The sequence below is a fragment of the Myxocyprinus asiaticus genome, chromosome 6, assembly GCF_019703515.2.
Source record: "Myxocyprinus asiaticus isolate MX2 ecotype Aquarium Trade chromosome 6, UBuf_Myxa_2, whole genome shotgun sequence".
Taxonomy (NCBI): Eukaryota; Metazoa; Chordata; class Actinopteri; order Cypriniformes; family Catostomidae; genus Myxocyprinus; species Myxocyprinus asiaticus.
This window is the reverse complement of record NC_059349.1, coordinates 3,743,117-3,770,004: the sequence shown is the minus strand read 5'-3', so window position 1 is coordinate 3,770,004 and position 26,888 is coordinate 3,743,117. Positions and strand designations below refer to the sequence as shown.

The following is a 26,888-nucleotide window of genomic DNA, read 5'->3' as shown; positions in this document are numbered from 1 at the left end:
TAGATACAGCAGGGCTCGACAATAAGGACTGCCCGATAGCCCGGGGCCAGTGTGAGAGAGATTCGGGCCAGTTGCTAGAACTGTCATCGGGCCAGTGCTGCATTTATAACATTAGTGCAAGAAAACAACAAGTGAGAGAGCACAACAATTACACTGAGCGAACCAAGTATTCTAGCCGAGAAGCGAGCGCGATTCAATTTAGCTCGCAAAGACGCATGAGAGCATAATATACTGGACGCGCCAAGGCACAGTCGGGTGCAGACACCGAACACACTCTCCTTGTACTGTCCTCACTCTTTTCCAAGTGTCTTAGCAGCAGCTTTTACCAATGTGTAGAAAATAGAAAAAAAAAAAAAAAAAAAAACACTTAATGAATTTCGTAGCGGGATTGCACGTCTTGTTTCCTGCACATTAAGTGTTCACAGTGCACAAAAAATCAACAGTTTCATTCTATAGGACTGAAAATCCATGTCTCTCCGTGCATATGTCTCATCATCATCTCTCTCTGTGCAGCGTAGACTGTTTAATGTGCATGCGCTCTCGTAAAGGGACAGAGCGCAAGTTTTATTCCCACTGTAAAAAAAAAAAAAAAAAGCACATTTTCTCTCATTAATTCGCCTTTAGAGATGAAGCGGCAAATGAAACGTAATAAACTTTGTTAAACCCCAGTCATTCATGTGTCTGGAAATCACGAGCTGCTCAGTGTCCGATATGTAAGTATATATTGAATTAGGTTAGTTTCAAAACGTAATCATTAATTTGACATAATAATAGCGTTTGATATGAAAAGAAGCAAAATCACTATGGCTATTAGGCTATTATTATCAGAGCTGTTCAGCTGCAGGGTGAAGATGAATATTTGAAACAGTCTACTTCATATCATCCTCATGAAACACCTGTCATATTTCTCATTTCTGGACCATGCAGGTATTTTTGTTTTTGTGCTTTGTGCATCATTCTGTGTTGGTCTTTAGGTTGTCTGATTTCATGATATATACACATTCTTAATTCACAGATTAGGCCTAATATCTCCCTAATGTATATTACACGTCACAACCGATTTGGTAGCAAGTCTCTTCTCAGGAATTCATATGTTTATTACATTCAGCCAATAATCAAATCTTTAACTCAGTGATTAAATCTTTGATCCTGTGTGTGAATACACTACACATGGGCAAAAGTTGCATGACAGCATGACTAAATGGGTGACCGAAAACCCATCATCTGCACAACAGAACTCTTTGCTTAAAAACTCATGTGTAAATGGCAGGACGGCTGAGGTTAATATGATTTATATCTGTAAAGCGCTTTTATGGGATTACATAAGGCATAAATCATATCTTGCTAATTATAAATGTGATTCCATTTTTCAGGACATTGTCTTAAAAACATAATATATGTAAAAAATATTTATCTTCGGACATATTTTGAAAGCCATAATAGTACAAACAGCTATTTATCATTTTTGTGTTGGGGCCAGTGAAGATTTTGGCAGGGCCAGTAAAAATCTGAAGCACTGACACAACCGGGCCAGTAGAAAAAATCCTTAACGTTGAGCCATGTACAGTTCCTATAAATTGTTATTTACACAGAGCAAATATATTTATCAAATCTACTTTTATTACATATCGTATTTTAAAGGGGATATAATTTATTACAGCTGACAGTTACATGAGTAAACAAGATCTGAACATCAACCGTAACTAGATAAAATTAAAATTCACGGCTTTTTAACAGTTCTGTGTACAAATTTGAAGGCTGCTTATTGGATAAATACAGGTAAACGTTATATTATGCGACTACACATCACTTTACGGAGCGCTTACGACCTACTAGTTAAGTCTTGCCTTAAGAACAGATGGTGCAACCAAATTAAGCACGGACTTAGTTACAAACTAACTAGTAGTTACTAAGCCCTTAGTGTGAACTTTACGTCCTAACTTACATGAGAACTTATGCACAGCTGGTGCAACCCTACCCAGGAGTGCGCACTGTCCTGACAAGCGAGTGACCGGCAATGACCGGCAATAAAGCAAAAGCCAATGAAATGGAGAGCGTGCAAGAGTAGAGAAAGGCATCTAAAAAAATTTTTGTTTTTTAAATGAAATCACCACCAACATCTCCCGCACCACTGCCTTATCATTATTTTCTTCCGTGTTTTTCCCCGTTGTGTGCAAATCAGTGCAATAATGGGTGCGAGCTAGTCTTTCATGTTGTTTGTTGGCTTGTTATCACGAATAAACTCTCCCATTGCTATTTGTGTGGGTTTGTGAAAGAATTTCGGGATCGTAGTTTCATTCGGGCACAAATGGTCATGTGTTTGTTACAGCTGGTCCGCAAACAGTCATGTTTGTGCACTTGACTTTAGTGTATGCACTTAACTCGCGACTGTTTCTACATCTGTCTTTGGTGTGCGCCACTGCTCTGCTGTGATTTAAACTGAACTCAGAATCGATTCTGATTCTTTTGAGAATCGATTCAGAATCGTTTGAGTATGAATCGCGATGCATCACTGAAACCATTTTTTCCCCTACCCCAAAACATAACAATGGTCATTATGGCCAAACAGTTAAATTTTTGTTTCATTAGACCAGAGGACATTTCTAGACCAGAGGAAGATATTTGTCCCTATGTGCACTTGCAAACTGTAGTCTGGCTTTTTTATGGTGGTTTTGGAGCAGTGGTTTCTTCCTTGCTGAGCAGCCTTTCAGGTTATGTTGATATAGGACTTGTTTTACTGTGGATATAGACACTTGTCTACCTGTTTTCTACAGCATCTTCACAAGGTCCTATGCTATTGTACTGGGATTGATTTGCACATTCGCACCAAACTACATTCATCTCTAGGAGACAGAATGCATCTCCTCCCTGAGCGGTATGATGGCTGCGTGGTCCCATGGTGTTTATTAGGGATGCACCGATACCAATTTTTAAAGACCGAGTATGGGTACCGATATTTTTTTCTGGTACTCGCCGATACCGATACCTGTACCTGTAATTTTTTTTTGTGATGTGGCAGTTTTCCAAGTACAACACAGTGAGACTAATGCTTTTAGGATAGTTTCTTTATAATTATGAACAACTATAACTCAAATACATTATGAAAAAAATAAATCATTTTTATCTGCTTGTCACAAAGTTGTCAAAGCACAAACAAATTTCAGTGTCCAATAACCTCCACTACTAAACCAAGGGCATAATAAAAAAAAATAAAAAAAATAAAGTCATTTTTTTATCTGTCTGTCACAAAGTTGTCCAAAAGCACCAAACAAATATCACAGAACAAATGTTTATAACATAACACCGTGTAACAATGTAATCACAACCAAGAGTTTAGTACAGTGAAATACAACAGTATACTGATTAATCATGGTGAGCAACACTATAACTGTAGGAGTAGTGTTCATAAGAATTAAGCTATATAAGCTAAGGATGTTCCTCACAGCATCTGTACAGTAGGTTTTTGAAGATGAAAATTCTAAAAGACAGTCAATTAGAATTATTTTTCAGAAGTGGCAGGTTATTTTTAAGGAACAGAAGCATCTCTGCATGTTCAGCTATAAGCCCGCTTCTGCTTTCATTCAGAATGTGTGACACTGAGCTGAACAATCTTTCACTTTCCACACTACTGCATGGGGCTGAAAGATATTTTTGTGCCATTTGAGCCAGAGCTGGAAATCGCAGATTATTAACTGCCCAGTACTTGAAGGGTTTGTCTGAACGATGCACTGTGACCTCTCCAAGGTATGTTTCCAGCTGTATGGCAGAGGCTGTTGGAGCTCTGCTCTTGATGTAGATGCACATCCATCTGCAATTTCTTCAAAAACACTGTCCAGACTGGTACCTGGCTGGTCACTGTGAGGCCTTTTGACTGTTGGTTCTTCATGCTCCTCAGGTGTGACTGTCTCTCCAACAAACATTTTTTGCAGCTCCAGTACCAACATTTCTTTGTCCTGCCTGGCAGTGTCTGTGTTGGAGAAGAACAGATCCTTATACCTAGAACAAAAAACAATGATGATATAATAAGCATTCATTCTGTGCAGTAAGAAAAAAAAAAATCTTGCATATTAGAATTTAAATTTAATAGATCACAACATTTAATATTTTTGTATTTCTTTTTTATTATGATCAAATTAAAGCTTATTTATCATAATTGAATTTAATAGCAAAAAATTATTAAAAAATTACCTTGGATCAAGTAAAGTTGCAATGCCGTAAAGCGGGTTTTGCTCCACGTTGGAGAAGTGCTTCTGCAAAGCAGCAAGCAAAGTGGTCTTCATCGTTTTGATTCCGTGGTCCTCATCCATTTCTTTCAATAACAGTCTCTGTAGCACAGTGACAGCAGGAACTACATCTGAGGCTAAAGCATCTGAAGAACTTACTTGATGAGTCATTTCTTCAAAGGGAGCCAAGACTTTTACCATCTTCTCCATAAGATTCCACTGGTTTGCTGTTAGAGTGGCAGGGAGCTCGTTTTCAGACACATATACTCCAATGGCCCATTTCTGCTCAATCAGAGACTGCAGCATGTAGAACGTGCTGTTCCAACGAGTCTGCACATCTTGTTGGAGTCTTTTAATTGGTTGACCGAGCTGTATCTGAATATCCTGTAACCGAGAGTATGCCAGGTTTGAAGGTTTAAAGTGGCCGACTATTTTGCGCCCGACTCCCACAGCCTCCGCAATGCTGCGCTGTGATAGCAGTCCCTCTGCGCCAGCCAATTGCAGCGTATGTGCTACACACAGAAGACTAGGAACTTTGGCCTCCTCCATCCCCTTTATCATGTTTCTGGCATTGTCAAGGACCACAACATGTACAGAACTTTTGGGAATTGCCCAAGTCGCAAGCATTTCCTCAAATACGCTCGCTATCGCTTGACCCGTGTGCGAGCCTTGGAATTGCTTTGCATGGAGCATGATTTGTTGTAGAGTGAAATCGCAATCTATCCATTGTGCTGTTAAGCTGATGAGAGACACTGGACTTACACTACAACTCCAAAAGTCAGTAGTACAGCTAATTGCTTTTATGTCATGCAACAAGCTGACGATATGCTTTTTCACTGCGTCGTGTATCTGTGGTAATACAATATCTGTGACATGACGGCGGCTGGGAATCTCGTACTTCGGCCCCAAAATATTAAGAAGGTGACGAAATCCCGCGTTATAAACTGACAGTGGTTGATCATCAAGAATAATGAATTGGGTAAGCATCTCTGTTATTTTTATAGCTCTTGGGTTATCTCTTGGCATTTTCTCTCATCTCGCTATGGTTTGCTGCAGTGTTTGTTGCTGAGTGCTACCGCTAGCGGCAAATTCTCTGTGCTCATTTTTGTGTTTCAATTTCAGATGTTTTATCAGATTACTCAAGCTAGTTTTTGTACCTCCTCTTGATACTTTTGAAGAACAAAGTTTGCAGTCTGCCATGTGTGGGTTGTCATCATTCATTTTGAAATATTTTCACAACGCTGAGAGTGACATTTTGTCTGCTGCTGCCGCCGGTGTTTCTCCCAAGGATAAACCAGACTTAAAAAATACATCCACAGTGTGACGAGGAGGAGGGCGTGGCCGGGCCATAATAGAGCATGGCCAGCGCTGAATCAGCTGATCAGCAGGAGAGCAAGATAAAAGGGCGGCCGGAGAAGCCGGTTCGAGAGAGAAAGAGACGCACGTGACCGCGCTGCACATTTGTATATGTTGGTTTTGAGTTTACCATTAACATTTATGTTTACTGTTCAGCCGGTTCCTGCCTCCTCCTTGCCTGTCCTTTAACCGTTACACACAGGTACACCTCCAATTCAGTACACCTCCTATCAGAAGCTAATTGGCTACTTGTCTTAAAGCTTGACATAATTTTCTGGAATTATTCCAAGCTGCTTAAAGGCACAGTTAACTTAGTGTATGTAAACTTCTGACCCACTGGAATTGTGATATAGCCAATTAAAAGTGAAACAATCTGTCTGTAAACAATTGTTGGAAAAATTACTCCTGTCATGCACAAAGTAGATGTCCGTAATGACTTGCCAAAACTATAGTTTGCTAATATGAAATCTGTGGAGTGAATTTTTAATGACTTCAAGTGTATGTAAACTTTTGACTTCAACTGTATAACTGTCTCTTTATTTGGAAATTGACAATCGTCCAAGTAAAAAAAAAAAAAAAACTTTCAGTCTGATATTAGTATTTCAAATTTTCTTCAAGAAACTCAAGATCTTCCCAAAGCAATACAACAAAGTAAAAAAAAAATCCAACAAAAATAAACACTTCTTGCAGAAAACATCCAAAATTATGTAAACACTGTTTGCAGAAATTAAATATTAAATACAAATAAACAGAAATTTTTGACCAAATTAATATGGAGTGCATCTTTTGGCTTTCAGATATATTTTTTTTGCGTGATTCATTTGAGGTGGTAAAACAAATAGCTTGAATTACAAGTGATTATCTTCATGCAACATGTTTTGCAGATTAAAATTTTCTGTTCTGTGTTGGCTTTTGTGAACCTACACCACAGATGTTGCACCTGTTTTAATAATAAGCTGCTCTTCATTTTCTTGACATGTCTGGGAAACGTCCATTCTGTGAAGATGTTGTTTTTTTTTTTTTTTTTTCAGGGTTTTTCCTGTATCAAAAATGATCGAGTAGCGCAAGTAATCCCGTTCTGCGCTCTCCTGTCGGTGGAGCACAAATACCGGGATGCCTGCTGAACTCACATGCACTTAAGAGCTCCAGAGATAGCGCACACGACAAGCACATAAAACACAGATCAGTGTATCAGATGAGAAGCATATTAAGTGCTTATGAAGCATAGAGTCAAGTATGTTGACTCTAAACTTGAGATGTCTCTTTGCCATTGCTGAGGTGTGTAAAGTGAGTAGTCTAGTGATTAAATCACTGGACTATGGATCAAAAGGTTGGGAGTTCAAATCCAGCAAAGAATGATTTTAAAATATTTTACATCTGTTGACTTCTGAGTCTTACGTCTTACTTTAATGTAGGCCTTACTTCACAAAATTCTCTCAGCAATCTTTTGTACTCTCAACTTAAAATGTCTCTTTAGTAATATTAAGACTTGTTAACTGTGTGGTGTAGTGGTTATAGCAATGGGATATTGCTCAAAAGAATGCAAGTTCGAGTCCAGCAAAGGATGGTTTTAAAAATAGTTCTTCTGTTGACCTCTGAATCTTACTTCTTACTTTTGTGCTTCCTATAATGTAGGTCTTACTTCATTGCATAATTCCTGCTTAAATTCAAACCAATTAGATGTAGGGGAAGTTACCCAATTAAGCCCACCCAAATCTAAGTTTTACACGTTTTCTTATTTTTAAGTTAACAGACTTCCAATAAAATGAGAGATTAATTAAAGATTATACTCTCATCTAAACACTCGTTATGTTTTGTGATAAACTGTCAAAATTATGTCATGAATTGGATTTTTATTTTATTTTATAATGTTCCTTGAGGATTTTTTTCATTCAAAGTAGTCATAATTTAGGAATAATTGGTCATTTTCTATCCAGATTTTGTGCCTCTGATTCAAATGCTCTGTTTTTTGGGGCATGTGTTCTTGAAGACTTCAGTGTAAATGGCCACTGCTGTGATTGGGTAACATCTTTGCATGTGGATAAGTGTAAATGCCCCCGCCATTACGCGCATATGGGGTTGTTTTGAAAACTTCGGATGGTTAAAAAAATGACAATCGGAGGAATTCATCCATAGATGTTTGAGCCAGAGTCTGATCCCGAATTTGAATGAACCCCCTCCACAAACACCACGGATACTGCAGTCTGTGACAGCGTGGTAAGTAATCACTGTAATTTACTTGTCTATTTGTGTAATAGGTATTACTTTTATTGTTGTTTAAACCAAGACGCGACACAACGGTGTGCATCTTGTTACATAGCTGGGGCATTTTCCAACGGTGAAATATTTCCATGTTTTACAAATGCTGAGTAACGTATGACAGTACCAAATAAAGTGTAAATACATGGTGCTATCACATTTATAACTGTGAAAGGATACACTTACTGTGCAACATGTAAACATATACAGGATACATTCACCGGTGTTTGTCGCACTGTCGTTCGCCATATAATCATCTTTCATCATATATTTGTTCTCTGTCTTTTCATTTTTCTCCCTGCAATGAAAACAGATTCAGTATGTAGCTTTGGCAAGGAGTTCCGTTAATATGAGGTTCAATGGGTTATTTGCTCAGTGGGCTTATTAGGAACAATAGGGGCCAGTGGAAAATAAACCTTAATAATTTAGAGTCAAGGTAAACAATAAGTTTTTTTCATGAATAAAAAACACTGATGTTTGCTATTGTTGTTTAAACAAATAAAATAAATATTCTGCTTTTAAGCTTTGAGGAAACAGGATTTTCAAAGGCACTGTTCCTTATAAACCCACATGAAAACAAAGTTATATTTCTGGATTATAATTACAGACAGAGCACTAAATCTTGTTTGAGCTCAAGAAGTTTCTTAAATATTTTGTATGTGTTTATCAGCAATTTGTATTCATTTATTTTCTTTTACTGCATCTATCTTTGTGAGCATCACTCACAAAGACAGTATCCTGCACGAGCTCCAGATACTCATGAAATCAATCTTTTCAAATACAAATTATTGCTATTAAATACAAAGAAAATAAATATTATCAAGTATCATTTGGTTTATTAATCTCTTATATTTAATATCATTCCTTGCCTGGTTTGTTCATCTGACTCCAGAAAAATGGCTTTCAGGGTATCTGCAGGTTCGAAGGAATGAAACCCTTGAGTCTGTAAGAATTTTTCTCTGCCATGGAACAAAAAAGGAGATTTTAAGCAAAACGTTTAGTCTCAGTCACCATTCACTGTCACTGCATCTTGTTTTCATTCAATAAAAGTGAATGGTGACTGAAACTCCCTAATATCTCCTTCTGATATCCATTGAAATAAGAAAGTCATACAGGTTTGCAACAGCATGAAGGTGATGACAATTTTCATTTTTGTGTGAAATCAAAACTCGTCATTTACCTTAAAAATGGCCGTTTAAAGTTGCATAATTAGTTATGATGTATATTGAAAACAGATTATATACGAAATATTAAATATAGATAATATATTTTCACATTATGTATATTAATAATATTATAATATTTATATATTACTCGTTTTGTGTATTATTATTATTTTTTAAATTGACTGATTCAGATGGCAGAGAAAATACCTGTATATGTCAGATCTAGAGAGATATAACAGGTGTAACTCTGCAGCTGAGTAGTTCTGTTAGCTTTACAATTCTTGTGTAAGATGATGTAAAATAAGGAAACGCCACATTTTAAAAGACGTCAAAAGGCTCCAACCTCGCGCGCTTGCAAACTGCAACGTTGACAGCTTTGTCGATTATAAATAGAAGCAACAGTGTTAGTGTATCTCTCGCTTACAGAGACGCAGAATAATGCCATTTGCATTTCAGATTACCAGGATTATGAAGGTTTATACAGGTGTAACATCATCAGTTCAGTAAAAATGTGCTTGCTTGCGCTTCCCTGCGTGCGCTCACACTAAACTCAAGCGTCAGCTGCTAAATGCTCACTGTACGAGAGAGAGAGAGCGCAAGATGATTTTGACTCACGCAGATTATGCTGTTTTAAGCGTCTCCTCTATTCACCCAAAAATGTAAGACCTCAGCAAACGAAATTTAAGACTTCTTGTAATTTAAGGTATTTAAGACTTTTTATGGCCTTAAATTTTAAAAAGAAAATGTAAGACTTTTTAAGGACCCGCGGGTACCCTGGCTTTTTTTGAGGTCAACAAAAACAGTGACGTTTAGGAGCAACTTCTAAAATGGCCGCCGAACAGTGGTAGCACATATTCCCAAATAACTCAAGAATGAAACATTTGATTGAAAAGTAAAACGATACCAACAAATGTGTGCAAATGTTTTTTTTCTCTTGCTTTGTCTTTTTATATTTCAAAATAAAACAGTAAGTGGGCTTATATGGTATGTGGGCTTAATTGGGTCACATCCCCTAACAAAAACATTTTATCAGCAACAATTTTGTACTCTGAACTTCGGTTCAATTGACTGGATGAACCCTGGTTCGAACCCCACTTCAACTAGTCTTAATCTTGTGCCTCTGTTGTACCCAAGCTCTTTGCATTGTGCTTAGTAAATGCCAGCAAGGCTTGTACCTGATCATTGCTGCTTGCAGCTATATTTATATATGTTATCATTTTAGGCAACAAATGGTGAATATCTTGAAATGGTGTGATGACTTTCTATATCAACTGTAAGAGTGTAGTCATGTCAAACTAACTGTTCAACTCTAAACTTGAAACTATCTGTACACGCTTCCTGACTCCTCCTCCACGTGACACGTGACCTTACCAACAAGCTTACGTCATCCCTCTCATGAGTGCATGTCACAGAGATGTATGGAAGCGAACATCTGTAGTTAAAAAGTATAGAAGTATTGTTTTGTTTCTAAACATAATCAATCATTTGGGTTCAGAAGAACTTTATTTGTCGACTGGAGTCGTGTGGATTATTTTGATGCACCCTAAATATGCATTTTGGACCGTCAAAAATGGAGCACGTTCACTTGCATTGTTTAGAGGAGGAGGCCTGAAATGAAATCTTAAAAATCTTAAATTCTGTTTTGATGAAGAAAGAAACTCAGATATGTCTTGGATGGCCTAAGGGTGAGTACATTATCAGCAAATTTTCATTTTTGGGTGAACTATTCCTTTAATACCAGGTGTAAACAGGGTCTGAGATACTCAAATCACACATCAGTAGTAATTAATAAAGGATCTATTTGTTCCTCAGTATCTTCATTTTTCACTCTATATGGTTCTGGATAACCCATGTCCTCTCTCTCCTCTTTAATAAAATCCATCTTTACAATAGTATGTCAGAAATTATTGACACACTTGAAGTTTGTCCTGCACTTCCGGACACTTCTTCAATTCAAAGATGACAGGAATATTCACAGTATTTACTGTCACTGGGTAGCAGCAAAGACCAGACCTGAAAAAAATTTTAAAATAAATGTCACTTTATAAAAATTGTATTCTTACACTTTTAAGCTCTCTTCTTTACATTTTATATTTCTGTATTCATCTTCACATGTACTTATATTTATCCTTACATTTTAGAAAATAAAATAATAATAAACTCTCTCATTTTCACATTAAATAAATTACAAATAGCAAATAAATGTAACCATATAGAGTAAAATAAAGAAATTAGCCTAGATATATGAATAAAGGAACATGAGAAAATAATTAGCATGGGTCTACGGCTACAGTCAATCTTTATCTCAAATTCCAGATTTTCAATCTATCCTGAAAATGATCCTTTATCAACTGTTGTCTTTCAAAAAATAAATTTGTCTTTTATGCCATTAAAGCATCTGAATCATTGCCTCAATCTCATATGCTGAGTAACAACCTCTTCAGTAATATTGTCAAAAATCAATTTAATGTTTACTGTAATGTTTTCATCTGTATGTTAAATTAGCATAACTGATAAGGACACAGCCAGTGCTTTCTAGGGCTGCACAATTGATCAAACTGAAATAAAAATTATTGTATGGACTTGTGCAATTTTTAAACCGCTTATATGGATGCTGTGACTGAATTAAATACCAATAAATAAATAAATAAATAAATAAAAATCGCATGTACATCCAGTAAGGTGGCCACTAGCCTACATGGTTTGTGAATGATTTCTAGCTGACATATTTGTAAACGTATAGTGATGATTTCATTTATGTTATCAACTTGCAATGTTTAAAATACATTATAAAATGCATTAAACAATGCACAATTTGGAGATTAACACAAACACATTTACGAGAGACCAACAATCAGCACTTCACACACTACAGCAAAATAATTTCAATAACATTGTTGTTTGAAACACATTTCTAAAGCTTTGAAGCAGTTTTCTAAGCGTTTAGTAACGTTTTATTCAACTTAAATGCTGAAGACAAACCTGCAACAGAAACAACAGACCCACAGATGTCTATGAAAAGACCGATGATCCGCAGCGCAGCTTTCTGACGTCACAACAACGTACGACGGTTCGGAGAATCAAAATAAAAGTCGTTCTACACTATCTATTTCTTAAATCAGAAAATGCCAATTAAACAATAAAACAATGTACAAAATATTAGAGTGTTAGGATAGGTACATCAATAAATGAAATACATACACTGGTGGCCAAAAGTTTGGAATAATGTACAGATTTCACTGTTTTGGAAGGAAATTGGTACTTTAATTCACCAAAATGGCATTCAACTGATCACAAAGTAGTCAGGATATTACTGATGTAAAAAAAACAGCAGCCATCACTCCAACATCTTACCCTTGAGTAATCATGCTAAATTGCTAATTTGGTCTTAGAAAATCACTTGCCATTCTATCAAACACAGCTGAAAGCTATTTGGTTCATTAAATGAAGCTTAACATTGTCTTTGTGTTTGTTTTTGAGTTGCCACAGTATGCAATAGACTGGCATGTCTTAAGATCAATATTAGTTCAAAAATGGCAAAAAAGAAACAGCTTTCTCTAGAAACTCATCAGTCAATAATTTTTTTGAGGAACGAAGGCTATACAATGCTTGAAGTTGCCAAAAAAAGATTTCATACAAAGTTGCACACCACAGTCTTCAAAGTCAAAGGACAACTGGCTCTAACAAGGACAGAAAGAGATGTGGAAGGCCAGATGCACAACTAAATAAGAGGATAAGTACATCAGAGTCTCTAGTTTGAGCAAGATGCCTCACATGTCCTCAGCTGACAGCTTCATTGAATTCTACCTGCTCAACACCAGTTTCATGTACAACAGTAAAGAGAAGACTCAGGGGTACAGGCCAATTCTTCCGAACTGCAAAGAAAAAGCCACTTTTGAAACAGAAAAACAAAAAGAAAAGGATAGAGTGGGCAAAGAACACAGACATTGGACAACAGATAACTGGAAAAGAGTGTTATGGATCTTAACCCCATTGAGCTTTTGTGGGATCAGCTAGACTGTAAGGTGCGTGAGAAGTGCCCGACAAGACAGACACATCTATGGCATGTGCTACAGGAAGTGTGGGGTGAAATGTCACCTGAGTATCTGGACAAATTGACAGCTAGAATGCCAAGGATCCGCAAAGCTGTCATTGCTGCACGTGCTGGATTTTTTATTGAGAACTCTTTGAAGTAGTTTAAGAAGCTCTGAACAATTTTTTCAAATTGTAATAGTAATTTTTCACATTATTAATGTCCTGACTACACATTGTGATCAGCTGAATGCTACTTTGTTGAATAAAGTACATATTTTTTTCCGGGGGGGAATCTGGCCCAAAAGTTGTTGAGGGGTGTCGGCCCAAAAAAGGGGGTGTCGCTGTCCTTTTCTGCATATTGTTGCCCCCTATATCGCGCCACCGTTTTGTGGCTCGTTCTGCATAACGCGCTGGCCCATTTAAGCACTTTTTGTGGCCGGCCCACCGGGAAACGTCCCGGTCCTCCCGATGGCCAGTCCGCCCCTGATGTATTATAAAGTGTTTTTCATATAAATGCTCAACTTTCTAATGTCTCAATTACATCATGCAGTTTTAAGCAGAATACAGAAATATAACTTTCACTACGCAGATAGCAAGGAGACATTGATTCAACGTCTGTTTTTAGTTGTAAAGGTCGGAATCAGTCGTCGATCAATTTTCAATGTTGAATCAGCATTCACTATTTGGTCGGTACATCAGAACGTTGTTAGGTCGAAAATATAACATATATTCATGTCGGAATGAGATTGATTCAACAACGAACCGCCGACCGATTTGGTCGAAACCATAACGTTTGTTCTATGTTGAAACTTGATTAGAGAAATCGGAGTTCTGAGCATGTGCGTTTTTGAGTCTACACCGGGCCAACGGGGACCGATTGAACCAGCTATACGTAAGTTACAACTTAGCCTAGTTGTGGCGTAAATGGGTACTAAGTCACAATTTACGCACTACTAAATATTTGAGCATTGCACCATTAAATTTAGGTAGAACGTAATCCTACGTACTGTATAAACTAAATATTTACGGAAGCCTCCGACCAGGAGTAACAAATGGAATAAAAAAAAAAAGACTAATTTAATGACATCAATGTGCTCATATTTTGGTTGACAGGCTTCAGTCCTTTCGACATATATCATGATGTTGGCATTTACACTCATTCACATTTACGGGAGAAAACATTAATGTAAAAAACTTACCTCTTCAGGGGGCCTGGGTAGCTCAGTGAGTAAAGACGCTGACTACCACCCCTGAAGTCGTGAGTTCAAATCCAGGGCGTGCTGAGTGACTCCAGCCAGGTCTCCCAAGCAACCAAATTGGCCCAGTTGCTAGGGAGGGTAGAGTCACACAGGGTAACCTCCTCGTGGTCGCTATAATGTGGTTCTCGCTCTCAGTGGTGCACGTGGTGAGTTGTGTGTGGATGCCATGGGGAATAGCATGAAGCCTCCACACGCTATGTCTCTGCGGTAACACGCTCAACAAGCCACATAATAAGATGGATTGACAGTCTCAGACACGGAGGCAACTGAGATTTGTCCTCTGCCACCTGGACTGAGGCGAGTCACTATGCCACCACAAGGACTTTGCATTGGGAATTGGGCATTCCAAATAGGGGAGAAAAGGGGAGGGAAAAAAAACATACCTCTTCTGCATGAAACTGATCTTACGGTGCCCTTTCCTGTGTACGCCAGCTGGTGTTAAGTTATTAAAATTAATAAATGTACATTTTTCCAGCCTGTTGTATTTGTATTTATTTGTTTTATTATGTATCGTATTTCAGTGGGGATATAATTTATTACAGCTGACAGTTACATGAGCAAACAAGGTTTGAACAAGATCAGACTGAAATTCATGGCTGTTTAACACTTCTGTGTACAAATTTCAAGGCTGCTTATTGGATAAATACAGGTAAAATCATATTATGCGACTACACATTACTTTACAGAGAGCTTACAACCTACTAGTTAAGTCTTGCCTAAAGAACAGATGGTGCAACCAAATTAAACACTGACTTTGTTACAAACTAACTAGTAGTTACTATGCCCTTAGTGTGAACTTTACGTCTCAACTTAAGTGAGACCTTACGCACAGCTGGTTCAACCCTACCCAGGCCTTTATCACACTTCTGCGTTCGCAGAGCGGAAGCTTTTCTTAGTAGCATAAAACAACTTCTGTTGCAGTCTGTTTCAATGGTAGTGCCCACAGCGCAGAATTATTATGGTTTATTTTATGCATAATTCATCTCAAATACTTAACGATTAATTCCAATCATAACTCATGGATGATGAAATAAAGAAAAACGGTGTTGTGTTGTTTTATGATTTTAAACAGGATGTATGTACATTTAAACAGGGAGCACTTAACGGAGTAAAAGCATAAATGTATTTTTATTCATCATTTTACGCAATGGTTTGTCAATCTATCACTGAATATTACTTTAGATTTGAATTGTTTAATCCTTCAGTGTTTTAAAAACATTCCCGCTTGGTAATTTTGTAATTAAATGCCCTATTTGCGCACTGCCCAGTTTTCTGTGAGGTAAATTTAGATAATTCACCATGTTGGACTCATTTCATTTGTTGCAGATGGTCAAGTTCAACATGACAAATTTCACTCATATTTTATAAACTTTAAATTTAGTTCATTAATTTATTTGATTTCTGCTCGCGAATGTCCAATGACGCACGCAAGCCTGCAGTGGTGCCGGGTGCGCCATACTGAGTCAATAATACACAAGGAGAATAAATGTTAAAACTGTGATTACTTTCTCAAAGACTGAGTTTTAAATTTAGGGACAAACCTTGTGGCATTTTCTGCACTAATGTTCACAGAGGTCCAACTGAGCATGTCAGTGTCTCAAGTTATCTTTATATTATTACAATTGTATGTCTCACAACAATATAACATACATTTAAATACACTGTCATCTGCTGTACCTATAAATTGTGCTGGGAAACAGTTGGCGTCTTTTATCTTTTACCTAAAGGATTAAATATGATGATTTTATGATGATTATTTTTAGTAGGACTGTTAATAATACTGCTTAATAATGTCACTTGTACTTGTATTTCTCTATTTCAGAGAGACGTCCAGTGCTTTACCCCTGTTTCATTTGCTTCATGCTTCAGGAGGTAATAGTTTTTAGACAATAAATGTTTTTGCATTGTTGAAACTTTTCAGCTGCATTTTTTTTTTTTTTTTTTTTTTTTGAGGGATCGCCTAAAAGTAAATCCACCTAAAAGAGGCTCAAATACAGAAGACATTGGTATTCTTTTTGAGTATTGTATTGTAGTGCCAAATATCTCAAGATAATGTTTGATGTACTGCAGGGTGGCGTTAAACTAGTATAAGCTGTTATTTCTGTTTAATTTTTGAATTTTCATTTGTGAGACTTGATTTTGTTATGGAATGCAGTTTAACTGTGATTAACTACGTTTCTATCCAAGGGTTTTTGCAACAAAAGGTGTAGCTCATCAAAAAGTGTACCGATATAGCTGATGGAAATGCAAATTATCTCTAAAATTTCAGTCAACATAATATTTTTCCGTTTAACTCTAGCATATAAACTCTATGTTGATACTTCAAATGTTGCGACAAACTGGTTTGGAAACACTTTTTGCAGAGAAAATAGGCTGTAACAGAGATTGTATTCTCAGGGCAAATGAAGGAGTCAGGAGGCAGTGGAAACGGTCAACGTGAGTATTTTATTACTCTTCAGCTTCATTCACAAAATTCAAACAAAAAGGGCACTCAGTGGCCAAATAAACACACACAAACGAGTCAATCAGTCTTGTTGCACACATAGGAAGTGTTTCTCTGGTCCCTCTCTTTCTGCCGACTGATGCTCTTTGTCGGCCTTTTCAGGTCTCCCCCAACTATCACTATAACAAGAGACAGGTGTTAATGATAATGACAGCCCAGGGGACGAGCCTTACCGCTCTCCCTCTCCCACAGACAGACACACGACCATGCCCCCATCCCCACATCCTCCCAACGCCCGACTCAGGCCAGGGCAACATCTGGCCTGCCAGCTCCCCCCCCTCAGTCACAGCCATCTGTGCCCCCAGATCACCTAGAATTTAAACGGCTGAAGTGCCAGGTATAAACTGGTGATCCGCATGTTGGAATCTTTCATGCAGTGGAGCCATTGGAGTGGGGCGTGATCTGAGCAGAGGGTGAAGGCCCGCCCCAGCAGGTAGTAGCGGAGGGTGAGGACAGCCCACTTGATCGCAAGACACTCCTTCTTGATGGTACTGTACATTATCTCCCTCAAGGAGAGCTTGCGACTTATGAACAGCACCGGCCGTTCCTCCCCTCCCACTTCCTGCGAGAGCACCGCCCCCAGCCCCCTGTCAGAGGCATCCGTCTGCAAAATAAAGGGGAGAGAGAAGTTAGCATGTAAAAGCGGCCCCCACAAAGCGCGGACTTTACTTTTAGGAAAGCTTGTTGGCACGACTCCATCCACTGGACCGGATCGGGGGCCCCCTTTCTAGTAAGATCAGTCAACGGGCTGGTGACGTCAGAGTAAATAGGCACAAACCTAGTAGCCAACCAGCCACAGAAACTGTCTTACCTCCTTTTTGGTCTTGGGCCTTGGGCAGGCCGCGATCACTGTGGTTTTGTTAACCTGGGTTCGCACCTGCCCATGACCCAAGTGGAAACCCAGATACTTCCACCCGCCCAATTGCACACTTCTTCGTGTTGGACATGAGTCCCGCCCATCGCAGCGACCTCAGGACAGCTCTCAGAAGTTGCATGTGCTGCCGCCAGTCATTACTATAAATAATAATATCATCTTAATATGCCGCGGCATATGCTGTATGCGGTCTGAGAATTTTGTCCATGAGACGCTGAAACGTGGCCGGGGCCCCAAACAAACTGAACGGAAGAGTCACAAATTGGTGTAAGCCGAACGGTGTGGAAACCAATCGAGCAACTCGTCAATGCGAGGCATTAGGTATGCGTCAAATTTGGACACTGCGTTCACTTTGCGATAGTCCACGCAGAACCATCCCGTCACTCTTAGGTACCAGATCCACCGGGCTGGCCCAATCGCTGTGCGACTCTTCTATTTGAGGACATTTATGGTTCACAATTTCAACCCAAAGGAAATGGTCACAATAGCTGTTTTTCAATTAATAGTTAAGATTAAAATAAAAGAGCTTAATTTATGCACATTGGATTTAGCAAAGAACCTCTTATGATATTGGTCCACTGGTCTGATCGAATTAGGGCCTAATTTACTTCAGTACAGATCTCGATGTACCCATGATCAACCATTCGTAAATCTATTGTATTTTTTATTTATTTCTATTTTTATTATTCGAATCACTGACTGTCTGACCACTAAATTCGGGGATCCCCTATCTGAGTGGAGAATTCTGAGAGAGAGCCAGTGACTGCGCCTGCAGGTGGCTAACTAGGCTTCTGTCATGTCACAACAGGTATCCACGCTCCTATTAGGGTATAAACACTCTACTTAACTCCAATGTGAGTTTCAGTTATTAGCTGATATCTCACATATTACTGGAACGATTTTACGATTTCCACCAGAAGTCAGCACCTCTCGTGCTAGGTACACGTTGCCAGATTACCATAACACTGGCCAAAGTCTGCACCTTAATAAAAGTGCAGCATGCCACTCTCAACCCTCCTCAATCTTTTCCACCAGATAACCCTAAGAATTAAGTATTAAATCTACCTACCTTATTTGTTGGCTGATCAGGGGTTACAGTGACAATTGCCTAAGCATTCTCCACCATAAAGCTGTAGGGGATTACAGCTTGGGTCCGTAGACCAGTAGGCTTGGAATGAAGACCAGGAGTTGAGGTGTCAATCAAATTAGTTGAAATTTTACTGAAGAGAGTTGTTTGTAAATCAAATGGCAGAAGTCAGCAGTACAAAAGCCTCTGAGTTCGAAGACAGGAGAATCCCGAACTGAACTCAAAAACATCAATATTTATAGTCAGATACAGCATCACGTTGACGTTAATGGATTGTTTCTAGAATTCTGATTGGTTACAAGCATAGATAACTATAGAACATTTCTGAACATGGTCATCGTGTACATAGTTTATCTCATTGATTGTTGGCATGACATTTTAGTTCCGTATATAGGATCCAATGGTCCGAGTCAGGTCCTAGGCCATGGACAGTCTTCCCTTAATAGGCAGTAGTAGGTCTCTGAGGTCCAGTTGTCCACCACTTGACTGCTATTCTCACTTTACTGAATTCCTGAAACAGAAATACCTTTGGAAAAACACACACACACAGTTTCTCCTATTCAAGGTCTTATACTACAAAGCTTCTGTTGGAGACTGGTCTTATCATATTGGAACTTAAAACACAGAGATAATTGTACTTTCTCTCAGGAGAGCTGAAGTTGTATTCTTGTTAATTTGGCAGAAACATTTATAACCAAATGTATGTTGTTGGGTCATGAAGACACTAGAGAAGCGGCTTACGTGACCTAGGTCTCTTAGTCAGGAGACACACTGTCTCCTAAAGCATGAAGACATATATGGAATGGTCTCAAACTGCTTGTATGAGCATGACACCACAAAGAACATATATTAAGAATAATAAATAATTAGCTCAGAAGGATATATGTGATAAGAATACTGATTAGTTCCACTAAAATAATACCTGTGAATATCCCTGTGCGCACATCACACACTCACCCGTTTATTCGTACCCAATGCCCTGCCTTGCACCAAGCGTTGGTGGATAGAGGTTTGGGTACAACCCAAATCCACCAACGCTTGATATGTAACCCCTTTTAAACTCACCAGTATCCGATATGTCCCTGCCCAATCGGGGGTGGCCTGCGGAGCATCGGGGATCCAGATCAGTGTCCCCACCTCCATAAATGGACAAAGATCCTGGCAGTGCCCAGCTTCCCTGCAGCTCACACAGACCGGCCTCCCTATCATGCCCATGGGGGCGGTCTCGACAACCTGGGGGGGAGAGCGGAGGGAGACAGGGGAAGGGTGAGACACAGACAAGGGGAAGGGATTGGGCGGGACTCCTCCCCACTTCTGGGGAGCTGGAACAGGACAGAAACGGGAGGGGGGTTTGAGAGGTAGGAGATGAAGAGTGAGAAGAGAGAGAAGAAAGAGCCTCTGGTTTTCTGCCTCCTGGTAACGCAGCCATGTAGTCTTCTGCCAGCTGGACGGCCTCTTCCAGCGATGCCAGGCAGTGGCACTGGACCCACTCGGTCATCCCCCAAGATAGTTGAGAGATTAACTGCTCCAGTGTCACCAGGTCGACGATATCCATGGCACCACGGGTTCCCTCAGTCAGCAGCCATCTTTGACAGGCATTCAGGAGGCTGGCGGCAGGAAGTTTCTGGGCCACTAGCTGCGCTTCCCCAGAGAGCAAAGGTAACAGGCAGGCTGCCCATTGGTCAGGTGGCCCCTTCTTGATGAGGGTAACAGGGGTTGTGGGCTGTTAGCCTGTGTTAATCATAACGACAAGGTATACATCCTTGAAAGCCAATTCATTGTACATGAAGCATTACTCGCACTGTTATGGATTGGTCTTAATGGCATACCTGCACAGATCCGTGCTGCAAACACATCTGCTTCATAAAACTTCCAGGAGTGCCAAGACAAATATCTTGTATCATACACCTGTCATCGATAAGTGCATGGAGAACAAATGAATGGCCACTCTTTGTAATTAATTTAATCGTGATAGCCATCCATTTATTTATTAAAGTTACTTTTACACACCATTCAAAATAATAGATGGCAGTCATGGAATTAGCCCACAATAGAAAAAAAACGTATCATTTCCATGCACAAAGATGTTTTAAATTAAAAATAATTACACCATACTAGGAGAAAAGCTTTAGTGTGCTTTTTTGGAACACTAACATATAGCCCAATTCTATAAAATTATTGTTTAGTTTACTTTTGAAAAAATGCCTGCAAAATTCCCTGTATTATATTAAATTACCAAATGAATAAAGCATAAAATTAAAAAATAAATGACCAAATAAAAACATAATATTGTTTGGCCTATATAATTTATAATTTTTTTTTACACAAACTTAAATTAGACTTACCCTGTTCTGAAGATGAAAAAAGTCGGTTGAATGACATTCTCAGAATGTTCTACACTTTTTTCAAGACTATAAACTATCAGAACTGTTTGTCCAATGCTGAGTTCACTTTCAGAAAACAAGCTTTCAAACATTTTAAAACTTTAAAATATTTTAAATTTAAGCCTCTTTACCTCTGATCACATTTGCTGAGCTTCTTCAGAAAATGTAAATTGCATTATGACACTAAAATAAATTTTAGATGACAAGCAAGTTCAGTTGGTCATTAAAAGTTGCTGGTCAAATATGTGGGACATAATGCAGTTGTGATGGCAATGCTTTAGATTAGATGATTATTCAAAATAGCCCATTGAATATCAGGAATGTATCATATGTAAACCCTGATATTACACTGCATCAATTTTTCTTTAATAGCTGTGCGCACAGCATATACGAGCGATGGATGGTCCTTATATTAAGACCGGAAGTTTCCCCCACTACTTGGTGCAGGTTGTCAAATTGAACAGGGCCATGATGATTCCCTTTTGAGTCGGAACCGGTGGCAACCTGCGATAGGCGCAACATCAGGACCAATATTACAGTCCTATCAGAAGGGCAACTGCTCCCTTTTGATAGCAATCCCTCGTCTTCTGATTGCATTTATTTGTGACATTAAAATGATAGTAAGCTTGCTAATTTCAATGAATTGTCTCAATACTCTCCCCATTTTACCTAAACTTAGAGGGGGGGAAAAATGACAGACGAAGGGAGGCAAAAGGTACACAATTATTCATATACACATATTTCGGCAAATTTATTTTGTGATAAACCAAAACTTATGCAACAGAGTGTTTTTTTAAGCACAACGTCATCACACACACACACCATTTTTATCAATAAAAGGCCATTTGAATGGAAACAAGCAGAAGACAGCAAATTTTGCAAATATGTTTTTGACACATTTTTACTTTGTCGATGGCAAAACAGCACGAAAAGTGGATGGAAACTATTGATGTCTTTTACCTTTAGGGAGGAACTCCTCAACAGAGCCGCAGCACATCACTGAATGGTAAAAGCTTTCTAATCGCAGCAGCGAGTTCTCCCAGAGAGCATGCTCTTCCTCCCTTCCCGGGTTTCGGCACCAGTGTAACAAGGTTCGGGAAAGGAGGAAGTGGGAACTGGATTAATAATTAACAAGACTTTAATCAACACAAACACTGAACTGAAACATAACAACAGACGTCGACACACAGCTCCGTGTTTCTCTCTCTCTGCCATCCCCGGCTCCTCCTCTATCTCTCTCCCGCTGATTGGGCAACTCAGCGCCGGGCATGCATCCTCTTGGCCTGGCCACATCCTCCTTCTCGTCACAAACAGTTTTGTCTTCTGCAGTTTATTAAAGCGATCCATTGACTGTCAGAAACCCCACTATAAAGAATCGGCATCCACTCCACAAAAATACTGTCCTTAAATCTGTCCACAAAATCTCACAAATAAACCTGTGGACTATGCATAATAATGGGAACATTGCTTAAAGCAGGCTATTTAAAGTCCAATAATGACTAAAATTGACATTTATTGTTGAATGCGATAAATTTGTACTCAAGCAATGCTGATGATTTAGTACACAACTTCTTCGAAACTGATACACTGATAACTAGACGTAAATGTATACTGTGCACTGTCAGCACGCTTAAACATAACAAAAAGTTGCATCTTTCAGTTCATCCTTTTAAAAGCACCAAAGCTAAAAAAATATGAAAATCACTAGTTGGTTGTTGGATGACGAAGTAGAACATCCTGTCCCATTTGTAGGATGTGTAACTTTCTATGACTTCTGTCAGAAAGTTTTCCATCTGTTGTCTTCAGTCAGTCATTCATATGCTCCCACACAGATGATTTTAAGTAGCGGACACGAGTCTGGTAGATTAAATTCCTCTGTCATGTTTTGGAGTTTGTTTGTAGTAGCCTCAGTTTCATGTGAATTGAAGGATCACGTTAAGTCTGTGACACCTGGCCAAGCAAGAAATTTGGCCAACTTAATGCTTTAGCAGCCTCAGTTTTCTCTTCATGACTGACAGTATTGGAACCCACTTCTGTTACAGTTACAGAAATACTCATACCTGCCCGTGTGGCACCAACAATCTTGCCAAAGTCTAAATTACTGAGATCATATTTTTCCCCATTCTAATGCTTGATCTGAACATTAACTGTAGCTCCTGACCCATATCTGCATGATTATATACATTACACTGCTGCCATACAACTGGCTGATTAGATAATTGCATGAATAAGTAAATGTACAGTTGTACCTAATAAAGTGGCCGGTATATGGCAATATACACTACCGTTCAAAAGTTTAGGGTCACTTACTCATTCTATATTATTATTATTTTTCACATTTTAGAATAATAGTAAAGTCATCACAACTATGGAATAATAGAAATGGAAATATGGGAATTATGTTGTGACAAAAAAATCCAAAATAAATCAAAACTATGTTATATTTTAGCATCTTCAAAATGGCCACATTTTGCCTAGATTTTGCACAACCAACTTCTTGAGGTATCACCCTGGGATGCTTTTTAAACAGTATTGAAGGAGTTCCCATCTGTGTTGGGCACTTATTGGCTGCTTTTCTTAATTATTCAGTCCAAGTCATCCATTTCAAAAACAAAAAATTTTTTTTTTTTTTTAATTAAATTTTAGTTTTATAATGAAATTAATATGTTGGCACAATTATATTTTTGTCTACAAAACTAATTTCAAACATGTAAGCATACGTCTTCAGATCAAAAGGTTTTTAAGATCATGAGAAACATTTCAGGCAAGTGACCCCAAACTTTTGAACGGTAGTGTATATGAATGTATATGGCAATATTTAAATTACTTTGTTTTTTTATTGCAGGTTTTCTGTTTTACTGTGAGCCCCAGTTGAAGACAGAGAACTTACAGATGTTGACCTCAACAAGTGTCAACCTGGACAGACATCTATTCCAGTCCTACCTGCACCACATAATACTCTTTTCTGCTTTTATATGGACGACTGTCTACTTGCAAATTCTCTTCAAAATTAGATGTATGCAAATATAACTTTAACTAATTGTTGCAATAGCAAAGAACTTGATCCAGTTGCAGAGAATCCCTTAAGTTAAAGGTGCATTCAGTAATTTGGGGCTAATTTAAAAAGTTTTACACATTAACAAATGAATTGTGTTTTTGTGAAGAGTGATCTGAATGGTGTACACTCACATGAGATGAAGACTGTACTCATAATATTTTTCTATAAAAAGTGTTTTTATTATACATGGTGCAGGTCACCCCCTTCAATGTGTTTCGCCATGTTGAAATGACATGACCTGCCATGTTTCAATAAACGTTGAAGAAGAGAATCATCGCGCTCATTGGCTGCCGCCTATGTAGATACGTTTGGCTATGCTTAGCGCAGTATTGTTTGGTGACGCAAAGAGCGAAAAAACACAATGGAACATACTTATTATCGTGCTTTAGAAGCAGAGTCAACAGGAGATTCAGTAGCTGTACTGCCGAAGAAGCGAAAAAGGTCTGAAGCAAGAAGACAGAAAGACCGGCAAAGGCAAAAAACTAGAGTAAACATCAGTACGGCATGCACAAGTTGGAAAGATTTGATGACGGAGAAAAACATGAGTAGTGATGCCGATGTTGCTTCTTTTTTGTTGGACAGGTAATACATTATTAATAGTTTAGACAACTCTCACTCAAACCAGCCCATCTGGCACCAACAATCATGCCATGGTCCAAATCAATGAGATCACATTTTTCTCCATTCTGATGGTTGATGTGAACATTAACTGAAGCTCCTGATTTTATGCACTGTACTGCTGACACACGATTGGCTGATTAGATAATCGCATGGATGATTGCTGGTGCCAAACGGGCTGGTTTGAGTATTTCTGTAACTGCTGATCTCTTGGGACACAACAGTCTCTAGAATTTACTCCGAACGGTGCCAAAAACAAAAAACATCCAGTGAGCGGCAGTTCTGTAGATGGAAACGCCTTGTTGATGAGAGAGGTCAACAGAGAATGGCCAGACTGGTTCAAACTGACAAATTCTATGGTAACTTAGATTACTGCTCTGCACAACTGTGGTGAGAAGAATATAGATGTGGGTACCCGCTGTTTTGTCATCACAAGGGGGACTTACACAATATTAGGCAGGTGGTTTTAATGTTGTGGCTGATTGGTGTATAGGCTGATTTATTCATTTGTAAGTATATGGGATTTTAAAATCAAAATTAGAAAATATGTTGATTATATAACATAGTTTCACCCAAAATCAACATCGTTTCAACGTCAGGTAAGCAAGCCAATTAGATTTTATGTTAGTTTTCAAAGGTGTGAATGACGTAGATTCAACATGACTTTAATGAGCAAAAAGATGTAGAATCAACGTCAGAGATCAACATCGTTTCGATGCTGCGAGAGACATCGATTCTACATTGATTCTATGTCGGATTGTTATCTGGGTAGTATACGCCCAGTGTAGGTTATTGATAAGTTGGTGTTTTTAAGTTGCTGTCTTCTTAACAAAAAAGAGACTTTTCAACAGAAATGGACTTTGATAATTACTTTTACACATTAACATAAATAGTATGCACACAATATCTAAAGAACTCTACTTTCGTTCACAGCCACCTACTGGCTACTGTACATGAATAAACACAACATATTCTCTATTATTTAAAACAACATTGTTATTAACCAAATTAAATAAGTAACAGTAACTAATCATAAATTCCTTGATTACAAAGGAAACCTTACACCTAAGAATACCAAATTAGGTATGGCATTTTTTCAACCTTAATTTACACTTACGAACTATGACAGCACATAGACTTCGATCACATGTAAAGATATGGCATAAATAAGTATAAATATAGTTGCAAGCAGCGATTAACAGGGTTCAAGCCTTTAAGGTCCTTTAAGTACATATGTAACAGATATTAAGTATTATTTTGACAGTCTGTTAGCGTCTAAAATAATGACAAAGTGCCTTAATTTTCTGAAACATAAGGTTAGGTAGCACAAATATATGGTATTTTTTACATTCCTGATTGTTACAGTGCCATAGATGGGCAATTTTTTTCATGTGTCCTCATACTGACCTCCTACATACTGTATGTGTTTTAAATTTGGTGATGATATCTCATTCCATTCAAGAGTTTTGACCTTTCAAGGAAAAGTGTCCATGCCCACTCCATACGTTTTGGCATTTTGTTGCAACAGTGCAGTTGCAAAGTTCCAACTTTTTTTTTATAATTATTGATATTAGGACTCCAGAGATTCTTTCTGCAGTGGTTTGGTTCCGATCGGGCGAATGGCCTAGGACTAGTTCGAAAAAGTATTATTTTTTTTTAAATAATCTCAAATATTTAACAAACAATTTGTTTCACACCAATGGTTCTTGAGGCAAAGTTATTCAGACTGAGGAGATCTATAATATGGTATGAATAACGTGTTTCTTTGTGAAACACAGCAGTATATAAAATGATTCACACACACGTAAAACAAGATAGCACCTCCTGGTGGGCAATTAATTTTTTTTTTTTTAAATTTGCACAGACCTCTTGGGCCAAGAGACAAATAGGCCTACCAGGTTTTGTTCCAATCTGCCTTATTTAACCCTATAAAAAGCTGCTAAAATTTGATTGATGTTTTTCAAGATATGAGACTGTTCTCATAAACCTTGATGATCACATTATTGATCTAGGCTGTCCAAAGATTCTTCCTGTACAGGTTTTGTTGATCTCATGTAAAAAACCTA

At 38.3% G+C, this 26,888-nt stretch overlaps 1 protein-coding gene and 1 long non-coding RNA gene across 2 annotated transcripts in view; one reads left to right on the top strand and one right to left on the bottom strand.

The window, feature by feature from the left end:
* The window catches only part of LOC127442946 (gastrula zinc finger protein XlCGF7.1-like), an 898,889-nt gene that overhangs the window by 109,148 nt on the left and 762,853 nt on the right, over window positions 1-26,888 (bottom strand). The gene's annotated exons all lie outside the window — the stretch shown is intronic.
* Window positions 10,436-24,362, top strand: LOC127443005 (uncharacterized). Its single transcript, XR_007897584.1, has 3 exons — window positions 10,436-10,689; window positions 16,121-16,170; window positions 23,992-24,362. It is a non-coding gene; the product is annotated as an uncharacterized LOC127443005 (long non-coding RNA).